Genomic DNA, 12,218 nt, shown 5'->3' with positions numbered 1-12,218 from the left:
GGACCATGTAAGAGGGCATGGATGTCTCACAGTAATCCCTTGGCATGTTAGATCTATAAGCTCAAAGCACTCAGTTGGCTATATTAGTGGGGGTTTCACTAATCACCTCTGCTAGTTAGAGAATTGCTGTAGAGGAAAAAAAAGATAGGACATAGGTCAAAAGGTACAAACTTCTGGTTATAAAATAAGGAAATCCTGGGGATGTAATGTATTATATCATGATGACTGTAATTAATAATACTATATTGTATATTTGAAAGTTGCTAAGAGTAGATGTCATCACAAGAAAAAATTATAACTATGGGTAGCGTTGGATGCTAATGAGACTTGTTGTGGTATTCCAAATTCATTCATTTATTCATTAAGCAATAATTTATTGAGTTGCTATTTATGTGCCAATTACTGTTTGAGTTAATGAAGATACAGTGATGTTAAATTTTGGGTCTGATGGGGCTCCTATTTTAGAAGAGAAAACAGATAATAGAGAAACAAATAATAAGGTCCTTGCTGGGTAGCTCAGTTGGTTAGCACATTGTCCCAATATGCCAAGGTTTCCGGTTCAATCTCCAGTTCAAGGTTTCCGGTTCAACCTGGTCACGGTACAAACGAGAATCAGCAATGAATGCATCAATAAGTAGAGTAACAAATTGATGTCTCTTTCTTTCCCTCTAAAAATCAGTAGATAAAAAGGAAGCAAATAATAAGGGAGGATTATTTTAGATAGCTGTGAATGCTGTGAAAAAAATAGAGCCATGGGAATTTTTCAAGGCATGTGTGTGTGTTGGAGGTGGTGGTGAACTAATTGATCATGTTGTGATTCATAATCTGAAAAGATCAGTTTGGCTGATTTGTCGGCCATGGATTGAGTTTAGGTGTGGAAGACTAGGAGAAAGACGGCAATAATTTAGACTTGGCTGTCCAACATGGTAGCCACTACCCACAGGTGGCAGCTTAACCTTAATTCAAAATTAACAAATCTCACATATGCTACAGCAGGGATTAACCTGGAGAACATTATGCTAACTGAAATAAGCCTGTCACAAAAAGGTAAGTACTGTATGATTCCATTTACATAGGTACCTAGAATAGTTAAATTTGTAGAGAGAGAAACAAAGTAGGAAGGTGGTTGCCAGGGGCTGGGGAAGGGGGAATGGGGAGTTGTTTAATGGGTGCAGAGTTTCATTTTCACAAGAGAAGAGTTCTGGAAGTTGACTGCATAACCGTGTGAATGTACTTCACACTTATGAGCTGTACACTTAAAATTATTAAAAGGGTGAATTTTATATGTACATTTTGCCACAATTTAAAAAATGGTCTTAAGAAACTAGCTAAAAACCTCTACATGAGAACATGAGAGATAAGCAGTAGTTTGTAACGTAATAGAAAGATGAGAGGAGAAGAGGGGGAAAAAAGAGCAGCAAGATGGCCTGAGGCTAGGGTGAAAGGAACCATCCAGCATACCCCAAGAAATAGGACATTGAAGGGTAATTAAAAACATGTATGCCCCCCCAAATGAATGAACATAAAAGTCATTTCTTCTCAATTGCTCTAGCTACATTTCAAGTGCTAAATGGAATGAATAGACACCAATGTGACTGGTGTCTATTGCACTGGACAGGCCACATATAGAACATTTTCATCATCACAGAAAGTTCTGTTGGATAGGTTTGTTTTAGACCATGGTGATTGTAATGAAGGTGGGGACAGGTAAATGGATTGGGGATGGAGTTGGGAAATATTATCAATAGGCCTTGCTGATTGATGGATATAGTGGGAGAAGAGAAGTAATACATTAAGGATGACGTGTGGCTTTCCCATGTGAGTAACTAGGGCAGATGGAACAGGATTGGGCATGTGAATCAAGAGTTCTTCTTTAGGCATATTATGCCGTTTCTTGTAGAGCAGAATCTAAATAAAACTTAATGGAGGTAGAGGAGAAGGAAAAGTCTATTTTGATGGGCTTTTCAATCTCATAACAGATGCTAAATAAGTCCCATATGTTTGTAAGTCATCAGCTTGCTTTAATTTTAAAGAAGCCATTATTGTTTGGTGGTTTTATTAAATACTATTTTATGCTGCTACAAAATTTAATTCCACAGAAATCCTTTTGTTTATTTTAATTTTTTGAATTGTGATACCAGCTGAAAGTGACCAGAAAATGGGGAGTTTGCTCTTGATTCTTTGCTGAAGTTACTTATTAAGGGGCCACCAGTATAGGACCCTGGACTGGGCCTTTGACAGGTGAATTAAACTATACATATTAGCCTTACTTTTTTTTTTTTGAGCCTAACACTTTAAAATATATAAGCAAGGCATGTCTCGAGGAACCGTGGGGAGTGAAGGTTCTTTGCAAGTAGTGTCTCTTAGAAACAAATGACATTTCTTGTGTAATACTTGCAGACACAAAGGACAGTCCGTGATGTGCACTGTGTGTGAATACTTACACTTGAAGTTTTTCCCTCTTAGAAATCTAATGTTGCCCCTTTTGGGAAGGAGTTACTTGCCTCTCTTTGTTTAGAGTGGTAGGGCCAATATTGACAATTGTTAATGGAAGGGAAAGAGAAGGCTGAACAAATGTTTTTTTTTTTTCCCCTTTTCTTTTTCTTTTTTAAAAATATCACACTGCTTTTATGGCTAATGGTCTACTGCAGGTATGGGATCTGAGCCAAGTGAATGTGTGCTTCCCTGTGCACATTCTTCTGAAGCCTGCAAGTCCCCTTCGGCTGCTGGGTTTTAGACTGACCACTTTTGCACTCAGAAACCAGTCACCTTGGTGCCCTGCTTCATGTCTCCAGACCCCGTTTAATTGTTCCATGGGAGTGGGAGATATCACAGAGGGCCTGACAGAAGCACACTGAGGTTAACTTTGGAAATGTTACCCTCTCCTTTGTTTTCCGGCACCACAGCTCCTGGCAGCAGCAGTCCCCTTCGTTAGTGTGACCTTGTCCCCTTTGGAATGTTTACTTGAATGTATTGAGGCCTCCATTCTTTTATGCTATTGTGCGAATCAGATCGATTCCAATTTGCTATTCAAGAGAGGAGGAATTTTGATATTTAATACAATGCATATGACATTCTTCATCTGCTTCCTCTCCTTTTGTTGTGACAGCCCCCTCCCCCACATCTTGCTCATGAGATAGACGACGCATATTTACAGATCCAAAACTATAGCAAGAATACACTTACTGGGAAAGTGTGAGCAGTTTTGAAATTTGGCTTTAGACCACACTGGACTTTGAGTGTACTGAAAACCATAGAAATATTGGGCTAGGACTTACAAAAGAAAAAAAAAAGAGCAACCAGGTACACATCATGGCTGAACTTGACTCTCTCTTGCTTTCCTTCAGAACCCTGGTGGGGTTCTCTAAGAGGTCCGCTGAGTTTGCCAATTCAGTCCACATTTCCTCCTTGCATGGAATTGATTTAGAACTAAAGAAGAAAAACTGTCCTGGCATCTATCTATTTAAAGAGAAAGAAAAGTCAAGTAGATTTTTTAAACAATCTTCTCTGAGCATATGTAAAGAATTTACATGGACATGATTTTCTCAAACACTGTGAAGGCTGCGATGGGACCATCGCACCAAACAATGTGGAGTCCAGCATTGAAATGAGAGTTATAGTTGAATTTTGACTTGCATTAGAACCAGATTTTTTATTTTAAAATTCTCCGATGTGTATCCCTGTATTGCAGAAGCACTTTAAGAAAAATATTTTGAAAACAACAGTTTGCCTTTTAAAGGCAGGCAAATACCAACCAAGTATTGTGGTACTATTGAAGGAAAAAAGAAAACATTGAAAGCTGGAACATGACTTTGTAGTAACACAATGTCATGAGGAAACTTTGAAGTGATTCAATTACACAGACGTATTTTCAGAGTCTAGAGCTTTCAGTAGGTATTGGGATAGGAGTGCAGGCTGATGACGGGAACATTCACTGCATTGAAATTGAATCGTAGAAAGATGATGCCATGGCATAAACCCAGGCGATGGCATTATAGTGAAGCTGCAGGGTTTTTGACACTTGGAAGATGAAAGCAGAGCATTGGAAAATCCAGGAATCTTTTCTTATAGAGTGGTAATAAAACCAGATATTTTTATTCCCGGTAAATGGTAAGTCATATGTCATCCTTCACAAAAGCTTACCATCCGAAATTAACAAAAGAAGTGAACTTCTTCCCACCTGCAAGTTATGAAATTATGAAATAATATTGGTATATATAACATATGCACAGACATGTGCACACACATGCATACATACACATGCTTGTGCCTCACCTGTCCCCTCACAGGATAATCTGTGACCAGTGAGTGTGCATGCCAAAGTTTAGATGAGTTCTAATTGGAGACTTCCAGAAGTGAGGTGGGAGGGTTCGAATCTGCATTAATTTGCTTGCATATTAATCTTGTCCATGGAGCAGGCTGGAAATGATCTCAGGGAAGTCTTGTCTATCTTTGTGAGGCTAAGCTTTCATATTGTCTTCTCTGCTCTTTAATATTGCCTTAGCTGTGCACCAATCAACTAATGCAGAGTCACTGTTTATATTGGGTTGGCCAAAAAGTTCATTTGTTTTTTTCCGTAAGATGGCTCTAGTAGCGTTCAGTTGTCTTGAACTTTACTTGAAACAGTTTTGTTAGATTGTTAGATTGTTAGAGTGATGACAGCTGTCACATCAGTGTGCATTTAAAAAAAACATCAAAATTGGTGAATTTTTGTGCACATTTTAATATTGAAAATGGAAGAAAATATGCAACATTTTCAGTGAATTATGCTTTTTCATTTCAAGAAAGGTAAAAATGCAACTAAAACGCAAAAAGAAAATTTTGTGCACTGTATGGAGAAGGTTCTGTGACTGATTGAATGTGTCAAAAGTGTTTTGTGAAGTTCTTTGGCACTGTTGACATTTTGGCCAAATCTTTGCTGTGGGGCTCTTATGCATTGGGAGATGATTAGCAGCACCCCTGGCCTCTATCCAGTAGAAGCCAATAGCGGGAGAGAGCTGACACACTCAAAATATCACATCAATAAAGTTATTGGTGAAAACGAAAAATTTTTCTTTCACTTTACAAAAAAACCTAAATGGACTTTTTAGCCAACCCAATACAAGGCTTTTAAAACTACAGAGTGCTATCCTGCCCAGTTTTATTTAACTTTCACAACCAAGAAAGGGGAACAAATATTTTTTTAAAGTCCAGATGATTCTATTGGAGAATCTTCTCTTGGGTATGTGATTAGCATAAGTTATATGCTGTTGCCCAGCCTTACAGTTTTTCCCCTGCCTACAAAATGCACTTTATATTCTGACATGTTCCTCAACTATGTGATTTGTAAGCTCAATGGTGTTAGTTGATGCAGTAGCTAAGGAAAATTTCATTTTATGCGGGATGAGAAAGTATGAAATAATCTTGGCCTTAGGAAAGAATACAGCATCATTGGAGATTTTATGACCAGGGATAAAGAATAGCCAGGAAACTAAATGAAAACCAAAAGAAAGATAATGGTGTGACATGCTCTCTCCATTTTTTTTTAATTAAAAAGTTTTTTCTTGAATGTGTTGTTTCTCTTGGAAAGCAGGCTCCCCTGGGTTTCTGTCCTGGGGCTCAGTGTAGCCTTCACACTTAGGGAGATGCTCAGCAAATGTGGGGGGAATTTAATTGCAAAACAGACATTCTGTAGGTGGAGATTTTGATTGGCTGCTGGTTCTGACACATGTTGTAACACTAAGTAATTCAGAAGATGTTTTCCCACAAAGTTTGCAGAAACTCTCAGCCTTCTGGGGCTATTTGACACATTAATAGCTTTGAAACAAAATATGGGTCAATTTCGCCATGGCCTTCTTTCCACAAAAATGCATACTTGAAAGCTTTTATGACAAGGTGATCAGAACGCAGAATTTATTTCTGAGTAATTATCTTACTTTCTGTTAAAGTTTGTTCCATTAACTTTCATCATGAGTTTGTTTGATATATACTAGAATGCAATTTGCTGGGGCAGCAGAGACTCTGGCAAATGTTGTTAGTGAGATAAAGTCTCATTAAAACCAATACACTCACTCCTTCATTCTCCATCCTTTTACCATACTTTATAATTTTTTGCACTTCTGTCTCTGAAGCTGTTTGTTTTTGTTTTGCTTACATTTATTTTCTGCCTTCCCCAATAAAGTGTAAGTGCCGCAAAAGCTGGGGATTTGATCTGTAACCCTGGTATCGAGAACAGTATTGGGCACCTTGTAGGTGCTTGGTAAATATTTGTTGAATGAATGAATGAATATTATTGGTACTCTGAGCCTGTGTATGTTATTAATTCATTCACAAATATTTATCAAGGTCTATTATATACCCAATGCTATTCTATATGGATTAGTTTCAGGGGTGAGTACGATAACACATAGCCTGTGTTTACAGCTTATAAAACCTAGTAATGTGTTGTCCAATATAGTAGCAACGTGTGGTTATATAAATCTAAATGTAAGTTAATTAAAATTAAGTAAGATTAAAAAGTCTGTTCTTTAGTCACATTAGCCACATTTCAAGTGTTTATATGTAGCTAGTGGCTACTATATTGGGCAGGGCAGATGTAGAATATCTTTGTTTTTATAGAGAGTTTTGTTGTATAGCACTCATTCAGTGATAAAACATCAATATATGTGCGCTTGCATTGCAGAGGCATATAGTGTATGCTGTGTAGAGAGAATAAGCACATGTTTCAGAGGGAGCATTCAGGAGAGGCTTCTAGCCTAGGATGTGGCTGGTTTATCAAGGATGGCTTTCTGGAGGAAGAGCTTCTAAAGACATCAAGAATGCACAGGGAAGCCAATACAAAGTAATATTGAAAGTAAACTGGAATGGAAAAAAAAATACATAGGGATTAGGCAGGCTAAGGGGGGCGGGGTGGGTGAAGCCTGGAGAGTGTCTGAGTCAAAGGAAACAGCTAGAGAAAGGATTAGAATAGGTGCCTTAATGTGGTTAGCTATAGGAAGACCTTGTATATTATTTGGAGGTCTATATTTGAATGGATGGAATTATCCCCTTCTTGCGCAGGCAATTTTTTTTTTTTTTTTTTTTTGCTATAGTAGCTTCTGCTTCTTCTCAGGCCCAGCCCACTATCAATTTGTAACAGCCTCCTAATGGATCTCCCCACTTGCAGTTTTGTCTCCTTCCAGACAAAACTACATTGTATCTCCAGCAGACTCTGAATTTGATCAGATTATTTACTTGCTGAAAACATTTCATTGCCTCTTCATGCCACTTAGGATAAAACCTAAACTCCTTAATATGCCTGTGAGGCTCTTTATGGTCTGGCCTCTGTTTATTTTTCTACAATTCCTCTTTCTACTCTTCGCCTCTCACACTATGATCTAGTAGCATCAATTCTCCAAATGTTCCACCTCTCTTGCCTCTAGGCCTTTGTACCTGCTCTTTCCTCCGTATGGAAAACTATTCCCCTCCCCAGCCTCATCTTTGTCTCTAAACTTCCTTTTCAGACCTCAGCTGAGAATTAATTTTCTCAGGATCCCTTGATATCAAAATCAAGGTGAGATGCCCCACCTATGTGCACTGTCACACCTGTGTGTCCCCCTGTTGTTGAACATATTATATTGCTTGCTCATGTGTCTGCAACTCTCAACCCTGGGACTGCAAGGGGCATCTGCCTTGTTTCCTGTTTTGCCCCAAGTACTAGGCACAGTGCCTCTGTAAATACTTGCTTATTGAATGAATGAATGGATTTGATGACCTATCCCCCTTTCCAAGATGTGATCAATCAAGTATGGTTCTGAAATGAAGCTGTGGCCCGTTATAGGAAGCTTCTAAAGCTCAATCATTGTCGGGGGGCAGGGGGAAGAAATGGAAGTCAGCCTGTGATGAAAGCTTAGCAATGACCCTTGTTATTTGTTTTAATAATTAATGTTTTTTATTGAGGTATAATTTTATATACAACTCACCCACTTGAAGTTCAGTCCAATGACTTGTGGTAAATTTGTAAAATTGCTCAGTTATGACCATAATCCTATTGGTCGTAATCCACTCACTTAGAACCTGTTGGTAGGGCAGTAAGATTCCTCGTATGCATTTACAGTTAATCCCTGTTCCCACTTCCAGTCCCAGGCACTCATTAATCTACTTTCTGTCTATATGAATTTGCCTCTCCTGGGTATTTTATACAAATTGAATTATACCGTATGTGGTCTTTTTAATCTGACTTTTTAAAATTTATGTTATCGGAAGCATCAGCATTTAATTCTTTGTATATACGATAATATTGCATTGTATGGATTTTATTTATCCATTTACCAGCTATGGACATTTGGATTGTTTCTACTTTTTGGCTATTATGAATAGTATTGCTGTGGAAGTTCACATGCAGATCTTTCTGTTGATTTATACTTTTATTTCTCATGGGTAGATGTCTAGGAGCGAGATTGCTGGGGAAATTTATGTTTGACTATAAATTTTAAGAAGTTTTATTGTGGTAAAATATACAGAACATAAAATTTACCATCCTAACCATTTTTAAGTATACAGTTTAGTTGTGTTAAATACGTTCACATTGTTGAGCAGTCAGTATCCAGAATTATTTTTTTCACCCAAAACTAAAACTGCATACCCATCAAATAACAAATCTCCCTTCTTCATTGCCCCCAACCTCTGAACACCACCATTCTACTTACTGTCTCTATAAATCTGACTACTCTAGGTACCCATATAAGTAGAATCATATAGTATTTGTCTTTTTGTGGCTGACTTATGATCCGTAGTATAATGTACTTCAGGTTCATCCATGTTGTACTATATGTAAGAATTACCTTCCTTTCTAAGCCTGAGTAATATTCTATTGTATGTATATGACACATTGTGTTTACCCATTCATCTGTAGATGGACATTTGGGTTGCTTCCATCTTTTGGCTTTTGTGAATAATGCTGCTATGAACATGGGTGTACAAATATCTTTTCAACACCCTGCCTACAATTACTTTGTGTACCAGAAATGGAATTGCTGGACCATATGGTAGTTCTCTGTTAACTTTTTTGAAGAGCCTCTATATTGTTTTCCACAGTTGGCTGTACCAGGGTTTCAATTTCTCCACAATACTTGTTATCTTCTGTAAATTAAAAAAAAAAATAGAGCCATCCTAATGGATGTGATGCTTAAGTTTTAACTTTTTAAGTAATTATCAAATTGTTTTCCAAAATTGCTATATTATGTTGCAGTCCTAGTAGCCGTGGCTCTTGCATGACCCTCGTGCTGAAGGGCCGACTTTAATTATGGCTGCGTACCCTTTTACTCCACCACCTAATGCTGTGAGCTGGAGGTTGTTAACACAGTGTCTCCTGCCTCACAGAACAAGGGATCGGTGGGATGGTGACAAAGACTGGTGGGACTCTTTCTGCACTGTGAATGTGGGTAAAACCTCCTCAGGGATACTTTGTTTTAGGAAAACCCACTGTCCCTAGCCATTCCTAGTGAGAATCCATTTTGTGGGTTTTGTCAGAGTGGGGCCAAATGGGCTTTGAATTTACACAGATCACATGGAATCCGAAAGGAATATACATAAAGAACAAGGCACGGATTCCAGGCTGTGCTAAAGGTAAGATTCATACCTTTAGCACAGTCTGGAATAGCCCAGTGCACAAATGTTTACTGAGCACTTACCATGTGGCCAGGATTGAGCTAGATTCAGATGGGACATGAGTGGTACAGATGTTCGGGGAATGTAGTCTTCTCGAGAGACCAGTTTAATTTGTAGGCAGCCACAGCCAAACCCTGTAAGGTGGGGCTCGGTGAAGTGGGGCGGGGGGGTGTGGTACAGATTACAGGTGTGGTATCAACTTGGAGGAGAGGATTGTCTCTGAAAGCTGGAGCTGTCAGAGACAGCTTCCTGGATGAGGGTAAGTGAGAATGTACAGGATTTACTTTGGAAGAGGGAAATGGGGGACATTCCAGGTTGGAGGCCAGCACAAGAGAAAGCCCAAAAGTGATATGGCCCATTGCTTATTGGTGAGCTTGTGAGGAGACTGGCTTGACCAGAGCCCCGGAAAACAAGATTGGGCGAGTGAAGCTGCATCAAGATGTGTACCGGTGGGGGCCTCAGGTGCCCTTCTTCCTCAGGTTAGCAGGATACATGTTATGTTTCTTTATGTTATTTTGAGGATCTATCATTTTCCAGGGAGATTTGCTTATTTTTCAAGCTTAAGACTCAGATTTTCTGGAGTGTAGAATCCCAACATAAGAAAAAAAATCCCAGCGCGACTCACTAAAGTTTGCTTTAAAAAAAATCCCTGCTTAGCAGTCATAAATAGCTTGCTGGATATGAATTTAAGCAGACCAAATTTGAAATTCTATCCTAATTCAAGGCATGTTGCACCACCTTGTTTTCAGATTGGCAATTGAAATGCTTTCCCAGATAATACAGAGGGACTTTAAGATAAACTAAGGCCACCGCAAAATAGGAAAGGCAATTGGATGCCAAACTTCACTGATAACAAGAAGCATGATAAATCTGATGGTTACTTTCTGGTTGGGTTGTTCAAAGATGGAATGATTAACCACTCCACAAATCCTTTACATACTGCAAAGCTATCATAATACGTACTTTCTTATGTTTTCTCAGGAGGTCTTTGAGGCTTCTATTACTGGAATTAGGCTCATTTATTAACTAAGGTATGTATTGTTCTGAAGAAGGCGTCTTTCTTTCGGTAAATACCTACAGTGTGCCTGCTATGTGCCAGGCATTATGCTTGGACTGGAAATACCAAGCTGAACATGATCCCTATGTTTTGTGAATTATGTACTCTATCTTCATGCCAAGCCACAGACTGATATTGACCAAAAGAATAAGGATGAGTTGATGGGATCTCACATTTGCTTTATGCCTGTGTAGATTTCTCAGTTGCAGCCTTAGCCTAGACCACTGGATCTCAACTCTGGGTGATTTTGGCAATGCCTAGATACATTTTGGTCTCCATAACTAGAGGAATCCTACTGGATTCTGGTGAATAGAGTTCAGGGATGCCACTAAACATCTGCAATGAACAGGACAGCCCCTACAATAAAGAATATTTAGCCCAAAATGTCAAATAGTACTAAGGTTAAGAAACTCTGGCAGAGAGGAACATCCAAATGATAGGAATTCTACAAAGGCTCTAGCAATGAGTCTCTCTTGACAAATGTTATGATAAATGTTGTGGAGAAATGTGAAATGGAATGAATGTGACTTGTAGGAATCCAAGAGTATGGCTGGTGTGATGATTATAACATAGACTTGTCACTGATGAAGTTTCTCTTGGAAAAAGGAAGACTATCTTGTTAGGATCGATCCCAACAGGGGCTGTATTGACACTTGGAGTAGAGAATTCTTTGTGTTGGGGACTGTTCTATGGATTGCAGGACATTAGACCTGGCATACACCCTTAATGCCAGCAACACACCCAGGCATTATGACAAACCCAGATACCTCCTGTGCTTCTAAATGCCCTGAAGGGTGGTAGCACAAGCTATTGTTGAGAACCTTCAGGAAGGAGCACGCATCGAGTGTTGGGATGTATGGGCTCTCAGTGAACTTGGTGACTCCTGCTGGAAGTAATTTTACCTCTTTGAGTTGAGTGCTTTTATCTATGAAAACATGGAATGGAGTCAGATCAGGGGTACCCACAGTGAAGCAGGACATCCATGTTAGTGCAGGAGGAACATCTTAGAACTTCTATAATTTTGTCTGTTTTTATGCTATCTCTTAAAATGGCACTTTTATGTGTGTTTTTTAATGTACCTGGAATGGACAGTAGCATGGGTACCATAATTTACATAAAAATTAATGTGCGTTTATGAAGAGCATGCTCGGTAGTGTTTTACTTGAAGGAGTGCACCATCAGAAAAGTTGGGTACCCAGACCTCTTCCCATTCTGACAGCCTAAGTTATGGGAAGGAAAGTCATGGAAGCTGGAGGCTTCCCTGGAGTCACCTCCGCTGAAGGGTAGAGAGGTGATGGACATCAGCATCACCAAGAAGCAGCCACCACAGAGCACCATTTCCCGGCATGTGGAAATTGGCACAGGGCTTTGCGGGGGGTGGATCACATTCCGTTGTGACATAGAGTTAGAATTTTTTAAAACTGGCAAGCGACCGAGGTTTTTCAAATTATTCTCTACATGAGTGTGGAAAATACTATTCCCTGACAGAAAATTTGATTCACACTTTATAAAGAGCACAGAGACATGGTTGAAT

The 12,218-nt window shown here is 39.1% G+C and overlaps 1 protein-coding gene across 1 annotated transcript in view; it reads left to right on the top strand.

The window, feature by feature from the left end:
- GLIS3 (GLIS family zinc finger 3) overlaps window positions 1-12,218 on the top strand; it is a 440,244-nt gene that overhangs the window by 57,968 nt on the left and 370,058 nt on the right. The window lies entirely within an intron of this gene.

Source organism: Pteronotus mesoamericanus, unplaced genomic scaffold, assembly GCF_021234165.1.
Source record: "Pteronotus mesoamericanus isolate MK-2021 breed Mesoamerican mustached bat unplaced genomic scaffold, CSHL_Meso_final contig_73, whole genome shotgun sequence".
Classification (NCBI taxonomy): Eukaryota; Metazoa; Chordata; class Mammalia; order Chiroptera; family Mormoopidae; genus Pteronotus; species Pteronotus mesoamericanus.
Note: the sequence above shows the minus strand (reverse complement) of the source record. Positions and strands in the feature narration are given on the sequence as shown.